At 43.7% G+C, this 16,195-nt stretch overlaps 1 long non-coding RNA gene across 2 annotated transcripts; it reads left to right on the forward strand.

The window, feature by feature from the left end:
- The first annotated feature begins 7,454 nt into the window (after positions 1-7,454).
- On the forward strand, positions 7,455-11,223 carry LOC123404488. Of its 2 annotated transcripts, none has more exons than XR_006611815.1 (4): positions 7,455-7,935; positions 8,172-8,258; positions 8,806-8,896; positions 9,206-11,223. It is a non-coding gene; the product is annotated as an uncharacterized LOC123404488 (long non-coding RNA). The 2 variants fall into 2 exon arrangements; XR_006611814.1 differs by having other exon boundaries at positions 8,806-9,100; positions 9,206-11,221.
- The last annotated feature ends 4,972 nt before the right edge of the window (positions 11,224-16,195 follow it).

Consider the following 16,195-nt stretch of genomic DNA (forward strand, 5'->3'; position numbering starts at 1 on the left):
CTGAGCTGGGGATTGATCTCCCGCAAGAAGCTATCACTGACAGAATCCTTCAACCACTGCCGCCAAGCTATAAAGGCTTTGTGTTGAACTACAACATGCAAGGGATGAACAAGTCTCCCGGCGAGTTGTTTGCGATGCTGAAAGTCGCAGAGTCTGAACTCCGTAAAGAGCATCAAGTGTTGATGGTGAATAAGACCACTAGTTTCAAGAGAAACGGCAAAGGCAAGAAGGGAAATTCGAAGAAGAGCGGCAAGCCTGTTGCCAATCCGACGAAGAAACCCAAAGCTGGACCTAAGCCTGAAACGGAGTGTTACTATTGCAAGGGTATGGGTCACTGGAAGCGCAATTGCCCCAAGTATCTGGCAGATAAGAAGGCGGCCAAAGAAAAATCAGGAATATTTGATATACATGTTATTGATGTGTACTTAACCGGCTCTCGTAGTAGTGCCTGGGTATTCGATACCGGTTCTGTTGCTCATATTTGCAACTCGAAATAGGAACTGCAGAATAGACGAAGGCTGGCGAAAGATGAAGTGACGATGCGCGTAGGAAATGGTTCCAAGGTTGATGCAATCGCCGTCGGCACAGTGTCACTTCAGTTACCGTCAGGATTAGTGATGAACTTAAATCATTGTTATTTAGTGCCTGCGTTGAGCATGAACATTATATCTGGATCTTGTTTATTGCGAGACGGTTACTCTTTTAAGTCAGAGAATAATGGTTGTTCTATTTCTATGAGTAACATCTTTTATGGTCATGCACCGAATGTGAGAGGATTGTTCATATTGAATCTTGATAACGATACACATATACATAACATTGAGACCAAAAGATTTAGAGTTAACAATGATAGCGCCATATTTTTGTGGCACTGCCGCTTAGATCATATTGGTGTAAAGCGCATGAAGAAACTCCATGCTGATGGACTTTTGGAGTCACTTGATTTTGATTCACTTGACACGTGCGAACCATGCCTCATGGGCAAGATGACTAAGACTCCGTTCTCCGGAACAATGAAGCGTGCAAGTGACTTGTTGGAAATCATACATACCGATGTGTGTGGTCCGATGAGCGTGGAGGCACGCGGCGGATATCGTTATTTTCTCACCTTCACTGACGATTTGAGTAGATATGGTTATGTCTACTTGATGAAGCACAAGTCTGAAACATTTGAAAAGTTCAAGCAATTTCAGAGTGAAGTGGAAAATCATCGTAACAAGAAGATCAAGTTCCTACGGTCTGATCGTGGGGGTGAATATCTGAGTTTCGAGTTTGGTACTCACTTAAGACAATGTGGAATGGTTTCACAGTTAACACCGCCTGAAACACCACAGTGTAATGGTGTGTCCGAACGTAATCGTACTCTATTAGAGATGGTGCGATCTATGATGTCTCTTACTGATTTGCCGTTATCATTTTGGGGTTATGCATTAGAAACAGCTGCATTCATTTTAAATAGGGCACCATCAAAATCCGTTGAGACGACACCATACGAACTGTGGTATGGCAAAAGGCCAAAGTTGTCGTTTCTTAAAGTTTGGGGATGTGATGCTTATGTCAAAAAGCTTCAGCCTGAAAAGCTGGAACCCAAAGCGGAAAACTGCGTCTTCATAGGTTACCCAAAAGAGACAGTTGGGTACACCTTCTATCTCAAATCCGAGGGCAAAGTGTTTGTTGCTAAAAACGGAGCTTTTCTCGAGAAGGAGTTTCTCTCGAGAGAATTGAGTGGGAGGAAGATAGAACTTGACGAGGTTGTTGAACCTCTCATCCCTCTGGGTGGTGGCGCAAGGCAAGGGGAAACCTCTGTCATTGCGACGCCGGTTGAGGAGGAAGTTAATGATGATGATCATGAAACTCCAGTTCAAGTTTCTGTCGAACCACGCAGGTCGACGAGACCACGTGCTGCTCCAGAGTGGTACGGTAATCCCGTCTTATCAATCATGTTGTTAGACAACAATGAACCTGCAAATTATGAAGAAGCAATGGTGGGCCCAGATTCAAACAAATGGCTAGAGGCCATGAAATCCGAGATAGGATCCATGTATGAGAACAAAGTGTGGACTTTGGAAGTACTACCTGAGGGCCGCAAGGCCATTCAGAACAAATGGATCTTTAAGAGGAAGACAGACGCTGACGGCAATGTGACCGTTTATAAAGCTCGACTTGTGGCAAAGGGTTTTTCACAAGTTCAAGGAGTTGACTACGATGAGACTTTCTCACCCGTAGCAATGCTTAAGTCCGTCAGAATCATGTTAGCAATAGCTGCATTTTTCGATTATGAAATCTGGCAAATGGATGTCAAAACGGCGTTCCTTAACGGTTTCCTTAAGGAAGAGTTGTATATGATACAACCCGAAGGTTTTGTCGATCCTAAGAATGCTAACAAGGTGTGCAAGCTCCAGCGATCCATTTATGGACTGGTGCAAGCATCTCGGAGTTGGAACAAACGCTTTGATGAGGTGATCAAAGCATTTGGGTTTATACAAGTGGTTGGAGAATCTTGTATTTACAAGAAAGTGAGTGGGAGCTCTGAGGCGTTTCTAATATTATATGTGGATGACATATTATTGATTGGAAACAACATGGAGTTTTTGGAGAGCATAAAAGGTTACTTGAATAAAAGTTTCTCTATGAAGGACCTAGGAGAAGCTGCTTACATTCTAGGCATTAAGATCTATAGGGATAGATCAAAACGCCTGATAGGACTTTCACAAAGCACATACCTTGATAAAGTTTTGAAGAGGTTCAAAATGGAACATCCAAGAAAGGGTTCTTGCCAGTTCTACAAGGTACGAGATTGAGTAAGACTCAGTGCCCAGCAACTAATAAAGATAGAGAGCATATGCGCTCCGTCCCCTATGCTTGAGCCATAGGTTCTATCATGTATGCGATGCTGTGCACTAGACCGGATGTTAGCCTGGCCATAAGTATGGTAGGTAGGTTCCAGAGTAATCCAGGAGTGGATCACTGGACAGCGGTCAAGAATATCCTGAAGTACCTGAAAAGGACTAAGGAGATGTTTCTCGTGTATGGAGGTGACGAAGAGCTCGCCGTAAAAGGTTACGTCGATGCAAACTTTGACACAGATCCGGACGACTCTAAGTCGCAAACCGGATACGTATTTATTCTTAATGGGGGTGCAGTAAGCTGGTGCAGTTCCAAGCAAAGCGTCGTAGCAGATTCTACATGTGAAGCGGAGTACATGGCTGCCTCGGAGGCGGCTAAGGAGGGTGTCTGGATGAAGCAGTTCATGACGGATCTTGGAGTGGTGCCAAGCGCACTGAATCCAATAACCTTGTTCTGTGATAACACGGGTGCCATTGCCTTAGCAAAGGAACCACGGTTTCACAAGAAGACCAGACACATCAAACGACGCTTCAACCTCATCCACGACTACGTCGAGGGAGAGGACGTAAATATATGCAAAGTGCACATGGATCTGAATGTAGCAGACCCGCTGACAAAACCTCTTCCACGGCCAAAGCATGATCAACACCAGAACTGTATGGGTGTTAGATTTATTACAATGTAATTCACATGATGATGTGAGGGCTAGATTATTGACTCTAGTGCAAGTGGGAGACTGTTGGAATTATGCCCTAGAGGCAATAATAAATATAGTTATTATTATAACTCCTGTATCAAGATAATCGTTTATTATCCATGCTATAATTGTATTGAATGAAGACTCATTTACATGTGTGGATACATAGACAAGACACCGTCCCTAGCAAGCCTCTAGTTGGCTAGCCAGTTGATCGAAGATAGTCAGTGTCTTCTGATTATGAACAAGGTGTTGTTGCTTGATAACTGGATCACGTCATTAGGAGAATCACGTGATGGACTAGACCCAAACTAATAGACGTAGCATGTTGATCGTGTCATTTTGTTGCTACTGTTTTCTGCGTGTCAAGTATTTATTCCTATGACCATGAGATCATATAACTCACTGACACCGGAGGAATGCTTTATGTGTATCAAACGTCGCAACGTAACTGGGTGACTATAAAGATGCTCTACAGGTATCTCCGAAGGTGTTAGTTGAGTTAGTATGGATCAAGACTGGGATTTGTCACTCCGTGTGACGGAGAGGTATCTCGGGGCCCACTCGGTAATACAACATCACACACAAGCCTTGCAAGCAATGTGACTTAGTGTAAGTTGATGGATCTTGTATTACGGAACGAGTAAAGAGACTTGCCGGTAAACGAGATTGAAATAGGTATGCGGATACTGACGATCGAATCTCGGGCAAGTAACATACCGAAGGACAAAGGGAATGACATACGGGGTTATATGAATCCTTGGCACTGAGGTTCAAACGATAAGATCTTCGTAGAATATGTAGGATCCAATATGGGCATCCAGGTCCCGCTATTGGATATTGACCGAGGAGTCTCTCGGGTCATGTCTACATAGTTCTCGAACCCGCAGGGTCTGCACACTTAAGGTTCGACGTTGTTTTATGCGTATTTGAGTTATATGGTTGGTTACCGAATGTTGTTCGGAGTCCCGGATGAGATCCCGGACGTCACGAGGGTTTCCGGAATGGTCCGGAAACGAAGATTGATATATAGGATGACCTCATTTGATTACCGGAAAGTTTTTCGGAGTTACCGGGAATGTACCGTGAATGACGAATTGGTTCTGGGAGTTCACCGGGGGGGGCAACCCACCCCGGGGAAGCCCATAGGCCATGAGGGTGGCACACCAGCCCTTAGTGGGCTGGTGGGACAGCCCAAAAGGGCCCTATGCGCCATAGAGATAAAAATCAAAGAGAAAGAAAAAAAAGGGGAGGTGGGAAGGAAGGGAAGGACTCCCACCCACCAAACCAAGTCCAACTCTGTTTGGGGGGGGGGGAAGCCTTCCCCCCTTGGACTCGGCCGACCCCCTTGGGGCTCCTTGAGCCCCAAGGCAAGGTACCCTCCCTCCCACCTATATATACGGAGGTATTGGGGCTGATTTGAGACGACTTTTCCACGGCAGCCCGACCACATACCTCCACGGTTTTTCCTCTAGATCGCGTTTCTGCGGAGCTCGGGCGGAGCTCGGGCGGAGCTCGGGCGGAGCCCTGCTAAGACAAGGTCATCACCAACCTCCGGAGCGCCGTCACGCTGCCGGAGAACTCTTCTACCTCTCCGTCTCTCTTGCTGGATCAAGAAGGCCGAGATCATCGTCGAGCTGTACGTGTGCTGAACGCGGAGGTGTCGTCCGTTCGGTACTAGATCGTGGGACTGATCGCGGGATTGTTCGCGGGGCGGATCGAGGGACGTGAGGACGTTCCACTACATCAACCGCGTTCACTAACGCTTCTGCTGTACGATCTACAAGGGTACGTAGATCACTCATCCCTCTCGTAGATGGACATCACCATGATAGGTCTTCATGCGCGTAGGAAAAATTTTGTTTCCCATGCGACGTTCCCCAACAGGGGCCCGTAGGGCCCACCCCACGGAGGGGTGCGTGAACAGCGATGATCTTCGGGGTTCATGGAACGGCTGCCTCCTCTGCGTCGCTGATGAGAATCGGGGCTGAAAACTGAACGATGCTTGTTCGCGTGAACAAAACTATTGTGGATCCTGTTGTGCGACTGGGAGACCGCTGAATTCTGTTGCTGCGCCGTGTGCAACATGGCACGGATCTGCTCGATCCCTCTGCCAGCCTCTGAATCAGTCGGCTGGAGGGAATCGGCTATCTTGGCGGCGGCAGCCAGGTTGAGGACGGGTGTGCGGAACACCTCCACGTTGCTCTGACGAGTGTGTCGACTGGCAGAACGGCGGGGCTGACGGCAAGCGCCGGATGACTCGCCGACCTCGTGCTCATTCCGACCAGTTTGGCGGGGACTTTCATGGGAATTGGCCATGTGAACTTCGGCTGCAGGCCCGCGACCCAAGTACTCGGAAGGCAACTCAGTCAGAACTGAGTCCGAGCGCTGGGACGGCGGCGCAACCACAACCGACTCGAGGACCGCCACTTGAGAGGATGCGTTCTGGCGCGCCTGGGCGTGTCGCACCCGACGCTGGAGCCACGGACGACGAGACCGCTTGTTGCGGCGCGTGACGGGGGCGAAGATCGACACCGGAGCCGACTGCTGGAGAAGAAGGATGTCACGGGCGCCAGCACGGAAGTGCGTAGCCCCGCGACTAGGGAACGCCTCGACGTCGAGAGGCGCATCCCGAAGCCATGCCGAATCGTCGACGATGAAGGAGAGTGCGCCGAAGAGGATCTCACGACCCATGCACAAATCTCCACCGGACGACATGATGAAAAGATGTAGTCACAAACTCGCCGGAAGTCACTTAGACGCCTGCCCCACGGTGGGCGCCAACTGTCGTGGGTATAAGTCTGACAGTAGATGTGTAGGGTACGAAAGGATGGGCAGAGCCTTAGCTATGGCGAGGTTGTATGAGTTCAGGCCCCTCTACGGTGGAGGTAAAAGCCCTATGTCTCAGTGCTCTTGGAAGCTTAATGTCCAGTGAAATATGGATTACAGTGAAAATGCTAACCCCTGCACCAGTGGGGAGGGGCGGCTTATATAGAGTACGCTACCCTTCACAACGGTCCGGTGCGCAGGGGTGGAGTAATGGCGAATAAGTGCCTACGTTACAGGTAACGTATGCCTTAAATGCTAATAATGGTGTATGAAAACGTACGACCGTTGCCCTCCAGGGAGGTTACGATATACATAGTGGAATCCAGTCGGCAGTTTGATACGCTCCGAATGCTCATCTCCGACTGGATGATGGGGAAATCATTACCGACTGGATGATGGGAAGTCCTTAATTCAGTCGAAACTGACTAAGTGCCTTGTCCCTTAAGAAGGGTAGTCCTTGGGTAGGACCTATAGGGCAGGCCTATGACCCTACCCTGGGACTATGACCCCATCAATCTTTCTTGGTTCTTGGTTGTCTTTTCTCATTGTTGGTCTTAGAGCTTATGGTCATCTTCATGCCAAGCTTGAATTCATTGAAAACGGAGTCCATATGCATCTTGCATGATGTTTTCGATGTTGGAGTTTTTGCCGTTCTTCATTCATGGATGTTTCACATCTCTATAGCATTGACATTTTTATACCGCCTCTTCTTATTATAACTAGTCGATGTTGGATAATTCTTGTTGTCATGAATTCAAATAAACTTGAGTTTGCTTAATTCGAAGCTCATTACTAATATGCTATTTCAAACTACATTTCCAAACAAAATAGTGGTAACATAAAATCTGCAAGGACCAAGAATAAACAAATTTAGGACAGTAAAACTGAGCCTAAAGCGAGCTCTCTCAACGATTTGCATTTCTGGCCGTTCATTTTTAGGATCTGAACGTTTTTGGCCATCAGATCTCCTGTCCTAAGGGGCTGCTGCTCCGAAAGAAAAAACTGAGCTATGTGGTTAATTGGGCCCCGTATCGTACAAACCCCTCGCTCGGCCCTCTCCTTCTCGATCCAGCCCATCTCGCTCTCTCACATCAGATATCTTCTCCTGAGACCTCCCGTCCAAGCGACCTGAGCGAAACAGCCGCCCCATGCCCCCGGCAGCGCCGCCGCTAGGAACCTCAAGCAGGGCCTTTCCCTTCTCTCGATCTTTCCACACCTAGCTAGGCAGGGGCTCAATCCTTTCTTTCTGTATGCTCCCTTTCATCTCCGCCTCCCTGTCCCTCTGCTCTGTGCCTTTCGATGGTGAGAGGAATATGAGAGGATGAGGACGGGAGGATGGGAAGAAGAGTCGATCTGGAACAAGGACGCCATGGTCCATTCGATCTGGAAAGGATTGCATTCTCCAGCCGCCACACATCATCAGGAAGTACTGCATCTGGGCAAAGCAGAGAGCAAAATTCAGAGTTGTCCCCTAGAGCTGGCCAGCTGAGTGGACCTTCTTACCAGGAAAGGTCGAGGACATAGAGCCCGTTGACCAACTAAGGTCGCAGGAGACGACACAGGTGAGCAAGAAAATTGGTTCCCAACTCCTTCCTCCAGAAATATCTTACTACTCTACTTATCAAACAAACTCGATCGAATGCAACAGGCGCCTCTTGGTTTGGAAATTGGAACTACTAACCCCATCGATCATGTAGAAAATAATGAAGCTAGCGACAACTGTTACTTGTACTACTTGCTAATTATGTAAACCCATGCCAAAGTTGACTTGATAGAACAGAATCAATCTACCCTGCAGGCAGGCAAGCAAGCGTGCATCCGCCATTATCTTTGGAGCTGCTAGAGGGATCCCATCAGATGGGCTGGTTCGCAACGTTTGGCCGAGGTACGAGCACGTTTATGAATGGAACGCATTCATGCTTTCTTTCTCCATTGATTACTTAGCATGATTGAAGAGGAAAGGGTTGGGTGTGTGTGGTGTGGCACTGTCATATACTGGCGATCATGATGCGCACTGCACACAGCAGGTGCTGGTCAGTATACCAGTTCATTCATCTTGCTATTTTATTTAGGTACATACTTTGGATCTTTTAGTTTTTTTAGAACAAATATGATTATGATCTACCGCTGAATAATGAAGCTAAGATTCAATCTTTGATTTATCTATTTTAACAGTCGATACTTCATTCTTAGTTATCATAAAGTTGTTGGCATTTATTGCATGCCTCATTTACCATGGTCTATCAAGTTCTTTTTTGGCTTCAGATAGATGTTATTCTGACAACCAACAAACTTTGTTTGTTTTAAGGCCTTCGAGCAAGTAATTTATATTAATTTAATAGAGCTATTTTTATAAATGATTGTTTTCTCATGTTCGTTCTCACTGGAAAGAAAACAAGATCTTTATACATGTTTGCATTTTCCCATGGCAGGATGCTTAATGCGTACAAAGGAATGAAGTATTTCTGGAAGGAGCTTTTCTCATGAAGAGATTTGTTGAAGTCATAGGCAAACTCTGTCAATGTATGTAAGGAGCATGGTCAGGCCCACTGTTGTGCATTGATTGTTTGGGACCCTCTTGCAGTGCCATGCTTGGTGATGCAGACAAGATCAACCAAGAAATCCTTAAAAATGCGCATCCACTGTTCAATTTATGCATATAGAGGCTCTTCGTAAAATAGAAGATGATACTCTTCATATGTTGCCTTCATGCTTTCCTGAAAAAGTGTAAGCATATATAGCTCACATCACCATGTATAGTCCTGGTTTATTATCCTGATCTCTGCGTCCTACCTATGTGCATCTCTCTTTTAGCTAATCCTTGTTTTGCAGGCCTCAGTGTGGTTCAATTCAATAAAAAGAATGTGCCCTATCGCATTTTTTCAGTGCGACGGAACATTATCCGAGAGGGTCAGCGCTGGACCAACATGTGTCTATACGACTCTGCAGATTATGTTACCCTTCGATATGATCCTCCATGGAGCGAAATTTATCTTCATGGATCACAAAAAACAGGTTTGATCTGTACCAATGGGTTGCTGCTATGAGTAGTCTCTTTAGAGCTAAGTGTATGGACTTTGAGACATTTTTTGCGAAATGCTGCCTTCTAAGTGCTCGGAGATTGATTCCTCATTTTAGAAAAATATCATCTTACTATGATCATGATTTTAGTCGTTCTGCTTTAGCAGGGATTGCAGGTTATCCGTTTTTGCAAGAAATGTTATTTCGTTGCTCATGTATTCATGTGGTTGGGCTCTCTCAAGCAACAGGAAACACACACTTTAGCACGGAATCGCACAGCTTTCAGCAGTGATGTCCAACAAGCTATTATTGAACCGGGCAAAATAGGATAGGGATGTCAAGTTGCTGATTTTCTATCAGGTGAAACAATTCTTCATGCAAATGTATATCCAGCTCTATATTATTTTTGTTACAAAATATTGAATGCTCTTTTAATTTGGTGTTGTCCTTGTGGACGTTCTTTCCAGTAGATCATCTCAGCTTTGAATAAATATCTATTATGTTCTCCAAGGAATAAGAGCCATGTCGCTCGACTTCTCATGTGTTATTCCTTTATTGTTATTATCGTAGAGTCTGTATGTATGAAGTACGAACCCAGTTTGTTGTTTGGTTTCTCTAAATAAGAGAATATGGTAGCCATACATTTTAAATTACAGACATGTTAGGCTTATGGGTTACAATATATAGGTAAAGTGTGTATCTTTTGTGACAAATATTTATGTCAATTTTTCCATTTTTTGTCCAGACTACTCATCACACTAAAAAAGTGTTGGAAGAGTAATGCTTCGTATGGCCGGCAATCATGCCCGCCTGAATTGGGTGCCATGTTTCCTTGCAATAAAGTACTTCTTGATACACTTGAAAAGTGGCTTATAAAATTGAAGAAGAGTTTGCTAAATGATTTAGAAAGGACTTTGTGTGTTTAGAGTTCAACATTGATAGACAACGATGGAATGACCATGATCACTCTACTTTGCCGCTTCATCTTGCAGTACAATAATGATATGCCAAATTATTAGCATTATGATTTGGAATAAAGAATTTTAGGCACCATTTATTTCTTCTTATGTTAGTATTTGCAATAAAGAATTCCCTGATTCTTAAGGTATTTGGATGAGTAGTTGTTCAAATTGTATGGTCCTTTCATTTCTCGAATTATCTTTTCCTTGCATTATACTTTAGAATAAATAGCTCTTACATTTTATGTTTTTTTTGCCAAATGGATCCTCCTACTATATATGCTTGTCTTATTTGAAACATCTACATCGGTTATCTGGTTGTGTACAAATTTGTAATGATAGTTCTCTTTATGGTGCATATTTAATTTAGTCCAGTTTAGTCCTCACATATGTTCATGTTCTGGTTCATTAGATTTGATGGAGACTAATGCCGTTGCGACCGTAAGTGTCGATGATTTCTATACATGCACTGAACCAACTAAAGCTAACATTCATTGTGTAGTTTCTTCCTAGATAAAAATAAAGTGCGCTCATCTTTGTATATTTTTTATATAGTTATAAGTTTGTAATGTATGTCCATAAACAAGTGGGGCCAAATGGCTCACCAAACATTATTTGTTGTGTCTTGGACTGTTATTTATACAGAATGTTCGTTTGTGTTGATCTAAACAGAAAGGTCACGGTTGTATTTTGGTTCCATATATGTAGTATTTCCACATCTTTTTTCCTTTACATATATACATGGCGCAAGTATTGGGAGTACACCAAAGGTTGAGGAGCTCACCCATCCAGTGAAAGCATTGCAACTTTCCACATTAATCCATATACTCCATCCTTTAATTGTATTGTTGATGTCACTTATACATGTAACTAAGAGAAAATAGGCCTTTGCAAGGATGTCACACCACTATTATTTCAATGTGTTTTGCTGAGAAGCTTTGGCAAGATTACTATAGTGATCAGTTTCATGAAATGCCATTTGTTTCCACTTTCCTTGCACGACACTTCTTGGCACTTCATGGTCATGAAATGCCTATGTTGTAAATTTATTATCCAATATATGAGATGCTAGAAAAAACTTGGTAGACATGGAACTAAGAGGATGGTCAACATGACCCGAAAAATATACAACATGATAGATATATAAAATAATAAATATTGGTGTAGGTTCATAAGTTCTTTCATGAAAATAGGAATCCAATTCTTCCATGTCTATCTATTTTTGAAATTACTATTACTCTATTGAAAAATTAGACGGGTGCAGCAACGCGCGTCAATCATGATCTAGTGACTTTGAGAACTGGACTGATTCAAGTGATCGAGGAGGGCATGCATTCTACTCGCTTTAAGAAGTGATCGAGGAGGGCATGCATTCTACTCGCTTTAAACAATCAATCTTCCATCAGATTTACATGCTGAGCGAGCATACAGGGGTCGCAGTTAGAGGAGCAAACGGAGATGTGAAGAGAGGAAGAAGCCTATGCTATGCTCGGCAGTGTTTTATTCTTATTTTTTGGGACAATTCTTTTTTTAGTTTTTCTTAGAAAAATCTCTTTTTTTTTGAGTTTTTGTGGACATCTCTTTTTTTAGTGGATGCTCGGCAGTGTTTTATGTTTCGGAGAATCTGCTCGGCAGTGTGTGTGCCGCAGCGTCGTTGCCCATATGAAGCTGTGAGGCGGGCTCACGGCCCAGCAGGCCCACTCATTGCCGGCCATTTATGAAACAATCCGCTCGTCTCTTTCGGGTTACTATCGATCCACGCATCCCGTTCTCTGCGGCGGCGTCGTGAGTGATGGGGAGCGAAGCGCACCTCTACCACGGCTCCCTCCCGCTTCGGCGCCGGCGAGCTCAAGCGCCTCCTCGACGCCCACCCATTCGCGCCTTATATCTCGGTGATCGGATCCTGGCAGACAGAGTTCGGACTGGTTTGATTTTCGTGCGGCGCCCCTCAGGTGGTCAAGGATGAAGAAGGAATTCCTCGACCTCTACCTTCATCCTCTACGCCTATGTGATTATCTGATTAGTCGTTGCTGTGCCAGGCCTGACTAGGCTAGAAGGAACTACTGATTCTTTCAGCTAGATTCATCTGGAAATTGCATGTTTGACAGGAGAGGCAATCTCTTCCTTCATCAAATGCAGACTCGTGGGCACTTCGATTGGACCATGAATTCGCTGCAATTGCATATTTCATATGCGGACAAAAAATTATTTCTGATGTTGCACACAAAGATCATGCTAATATCTAAGTCTGGGAGGATGCTCATGAACTTACAACTCCCCCCGATCCAAATTCAGCTCCCTTGGATCGGAGGGAGTAGCTAAATTTTGAAGAATTCTATTTTCTTCCTATAAATTGGGACACACTGTTGGAAGTGATTCTGCATTTTCTTTTTTTGCTCTTGCCGCAGGCGCAAAGATGGTGTGGATACTCCTGCCATATGCTATTGCTAGACATGGTTTGGTCAAGAATTCTGCAATTAATATTTGCTTTAAATTTGCTTTGGAGATCCTGGGTGGCGTGGATTCAGTTCATGCTGATAGTATGTCCTGCATCCAATCTGAACTAGTGTTAAGGAAGCTCATGACAGTATGCCAAACAAACACATTGTTTTGGCATTATATTCAAGATGGCCGACGGCTCCTAAAGTGGACCATTTCATCATCAGTTTTGCCCCTCAATAGCTTGAAGGTTCTGTTCAATGATCACCTGGCTTGCTGCACACAGCTTCCTGATGGCTATTTGGAGTTTATACAGACCCACGATGCTGAAATTCTAAGAAACAGAATCTGAATATACTGCAGTATTCATAACATAGCCATAGATATGGAGAATGATGCAGCCATGTCAAGCTCTGACGCCTAGGATTGGAATTAGCATCAACGCGTGCGCCAGATAGCAAGTGAGGATGCCATCAGGGCGAGGGGTATGATCTCGCAGTACTTGTTTAAAACCACCATGTCATCGGAATCGGGAGGTAAATTGGCAAAACTGCTCTTATATCTCAATGTGTTCATCTGGTTGCTCTCTGCCTCTGTACACTAATTTTTCATATGTATTCCTCCTGTTTCTCCATCTTTGATCTGTAGATGCAAAGGAGGACCATGAGGTAGCTGCATCAGGCTCAGGGGATCATTAACTCAAAATACTTCTTTTTGCCAGCTTCATTTTAGTTACTACTGATAAGTGATAACACACTGCTTCCTTCAGCTCTTGTTATTCGCTTTATTCCAGCGATATCACAGTTCTCTTTATCTTGGTTTGTCTTTTTTATTAACATATTAATTACATAGCAGTGAAACAAAAGTAACTGATAAAACCATCAGCAATGTGCTAAGCAAAACCTCAGTAGCTATTAACTGAGGCTCTTATTTTTTTTCGACAAAGAACTGAGGCTCTTATGTAATTCACTTTATGAATCGGCAATTGCTTTTTTTAGAGGAAAGGGGTCACAACCCTGGCTCCATTTTATATAAAATGAAACTAAACAGTATTCTCTTATCACAACAAAATGTCATGGAAGCAGACTGATTCGCCTGCTGATTATAGTTGTGTGCATCCTAGTCATGCAGAGTGTGGGTGTCACTCATTATTCTTTGTATCCGCTTGATGCTATGAGTTTATAAAAGTACCCTCCATCTCGAAAAAAAACTGGAAGTGCCTGGGTTTCTGTTTACATCCTTAGGTCCAGCAGCACTATGAACTTATTAGTACCCAAATTCACTGTTAACTAGTGGAATGCAACATATTTTTTTCATATTTTTTTCAAGAGTAGTACTCCCTCCGTCCCAAAATAAGTGTCTCAACTTTGTACTAGCTCTAGTACAAATTTATACTAAGCTTGAGACAATTATTTTAGGACGGAGGGAGTAGAATGCAACACTGACATCTCTGATTAACCTAAGCAAGATCAGCCATTCGGCCCATTTCCATCATCATCACTGTTTAAATGTATAACAGCCATACTCATCAACGCACAACTCATTTTGATTCCCAATGATTGACAGTGCTTGGCGATGATCTTACATATATTGACTCATGAATCTTTAGTCTTCAGTTTCTCTAGTGCTGATAACAGTGCCTCATTTACTACGCAGTTCATGTCAGGTGCCAGCAGTCTATTGCAGAAGGCAAGGCACTTTGAACCTAGGTTATGCCTTCCAGGAGCATCGGGGTTACCTTGTAAGAAGTCGCAGCCTCCCATGAAGTGCCAGAACCTCAGCCAAGTTCTCTGTACTCAGTGAGACTGATGTGTATAGTAGGGAGTTAGCTGAGCTTTCCAATTTACAGGGTTCCTTTTATTTCATGCCCGCTAAATTACTTCTTCCTTATTCATAAGGCAGTATTGCCACAAATAGCATGATCATTTTTCTCTAGGTAGTATTCCTCTGTTCCAGAGGCCATTTTTCTCTAGCATCCTCTGCTTTCAAATTGTCAGTTGTGTCTAGTAGTCTCACGGCTTAATCTGTGAACAGAAATAGATTTTTCGTTGCAATCACTATATAGTATACACCTTCTCCTACTCCTCGAAGTGAGAGGCAGGTAGAACATGGTGACAGTTCTAATTAACCAAGCTTGATAGCAATGTGTCCAAGACTATAAGGCTAGTATCTCAAATCATGGTGGTTGTCTAGGTTCCATGAGTGAATATGTTTCCTTTGCTTCCTTCTGATTCATGCACGGAGTACTGCCTTCTATGCCCAAGCAATGGGTGCCCACCAGAGAGGCCTTTATATATTATGGTAAGGTGTTCTGCAGCAAGTTAGCAGGCTAGTATGAAACCATGAAACCGAATCACGCCGACTCTTTTGGTTATGGCTACAAGTCTTCCATTTCTATATTTGAACAATTTATTCCCTTTTTTCTGTTTCCGAACAAACAGGTATTTTCAGAGTAAACTACACCACTTGCTCCCATCATTATTTCCTACAAGTCTTCCATTTCTATATTCGAACAAATTATCCCCTTTTTTTGTGGAGCAGGTTTATCACACTACAAGAAATCTGTTAATACATGACGGTCTCAATCCGTCACAGACCTGCACAATACTGTCATGGAAGGGCATATGTGACGGACATGAGTTCCGTCATGTATATCGCGTCATAATTTGACCACAGCACGCTCCATGACGGACATCAAAATCCATCACGGAACATGACGGATTTTAGCCGTCATCAATGACAGTTAACTCACATGCACATAACGGCGTTAACTTGTGTACCACATCATCATCTGACATGGATGTGACGTGGCAACCCATGTATCAATCAGCCCATCTAAAATTTTGGCCCACTAAATTTCAGCTCGTTGCAAGAGTGCTGGCCCATACATTATTCAACCCAATTAGAACTTAAGTCTATTAATTTTAAGTAAGGCCCACTAATTTCATTTCAAGGTATTAGCCATCTCTCATTTCTCTTGGTCTATGGAAATTTAAGTGAACAATATTTTGACAGAAAAATATAGGTAGATGTCATTCAAACAAAAAAATAAACACACCCAAAAAGCACACGTACATGAGTGAAAAAAGATCCAAAAAAGATTAATTTTACAAGCATGTCTTAGAGAACACTATACTACTGTATGACCAGCACCACCCAGTGGTGCTCGAACGTTAACCACAGGTCAGCCGGTGTTCCTCGCCGTAGATCCACCCATCCAAACCAAAGCCATGAGAATGCATGTCTTTGCTGAAAATGCTCCCATAAACCTATATGTGGACATGATGAAAATTATGTCAGACTATAAAAATATTATAATCACTAGGTTAAACTCGAAGTAGCATATACACTTTATCAAGTTCTATATTGTTTTCACTCCCATAATGCAAAGTAGTGAAACTAA

This window comes from Hordeum vulgare, chromosome 6H, assembly GCF_904849725.1.
Source record: "Hordeum vulgare subsp. vulgare chromosome 6H, MorexV3_pseudomolecules_assembly, whole genome shotgun sequence".
NCBI lineage: Eukaryota > Viridiplantae > Streptophyta > Magnoliopsida > Poales > Poaceae > Hordeum > Hordeum vulgare.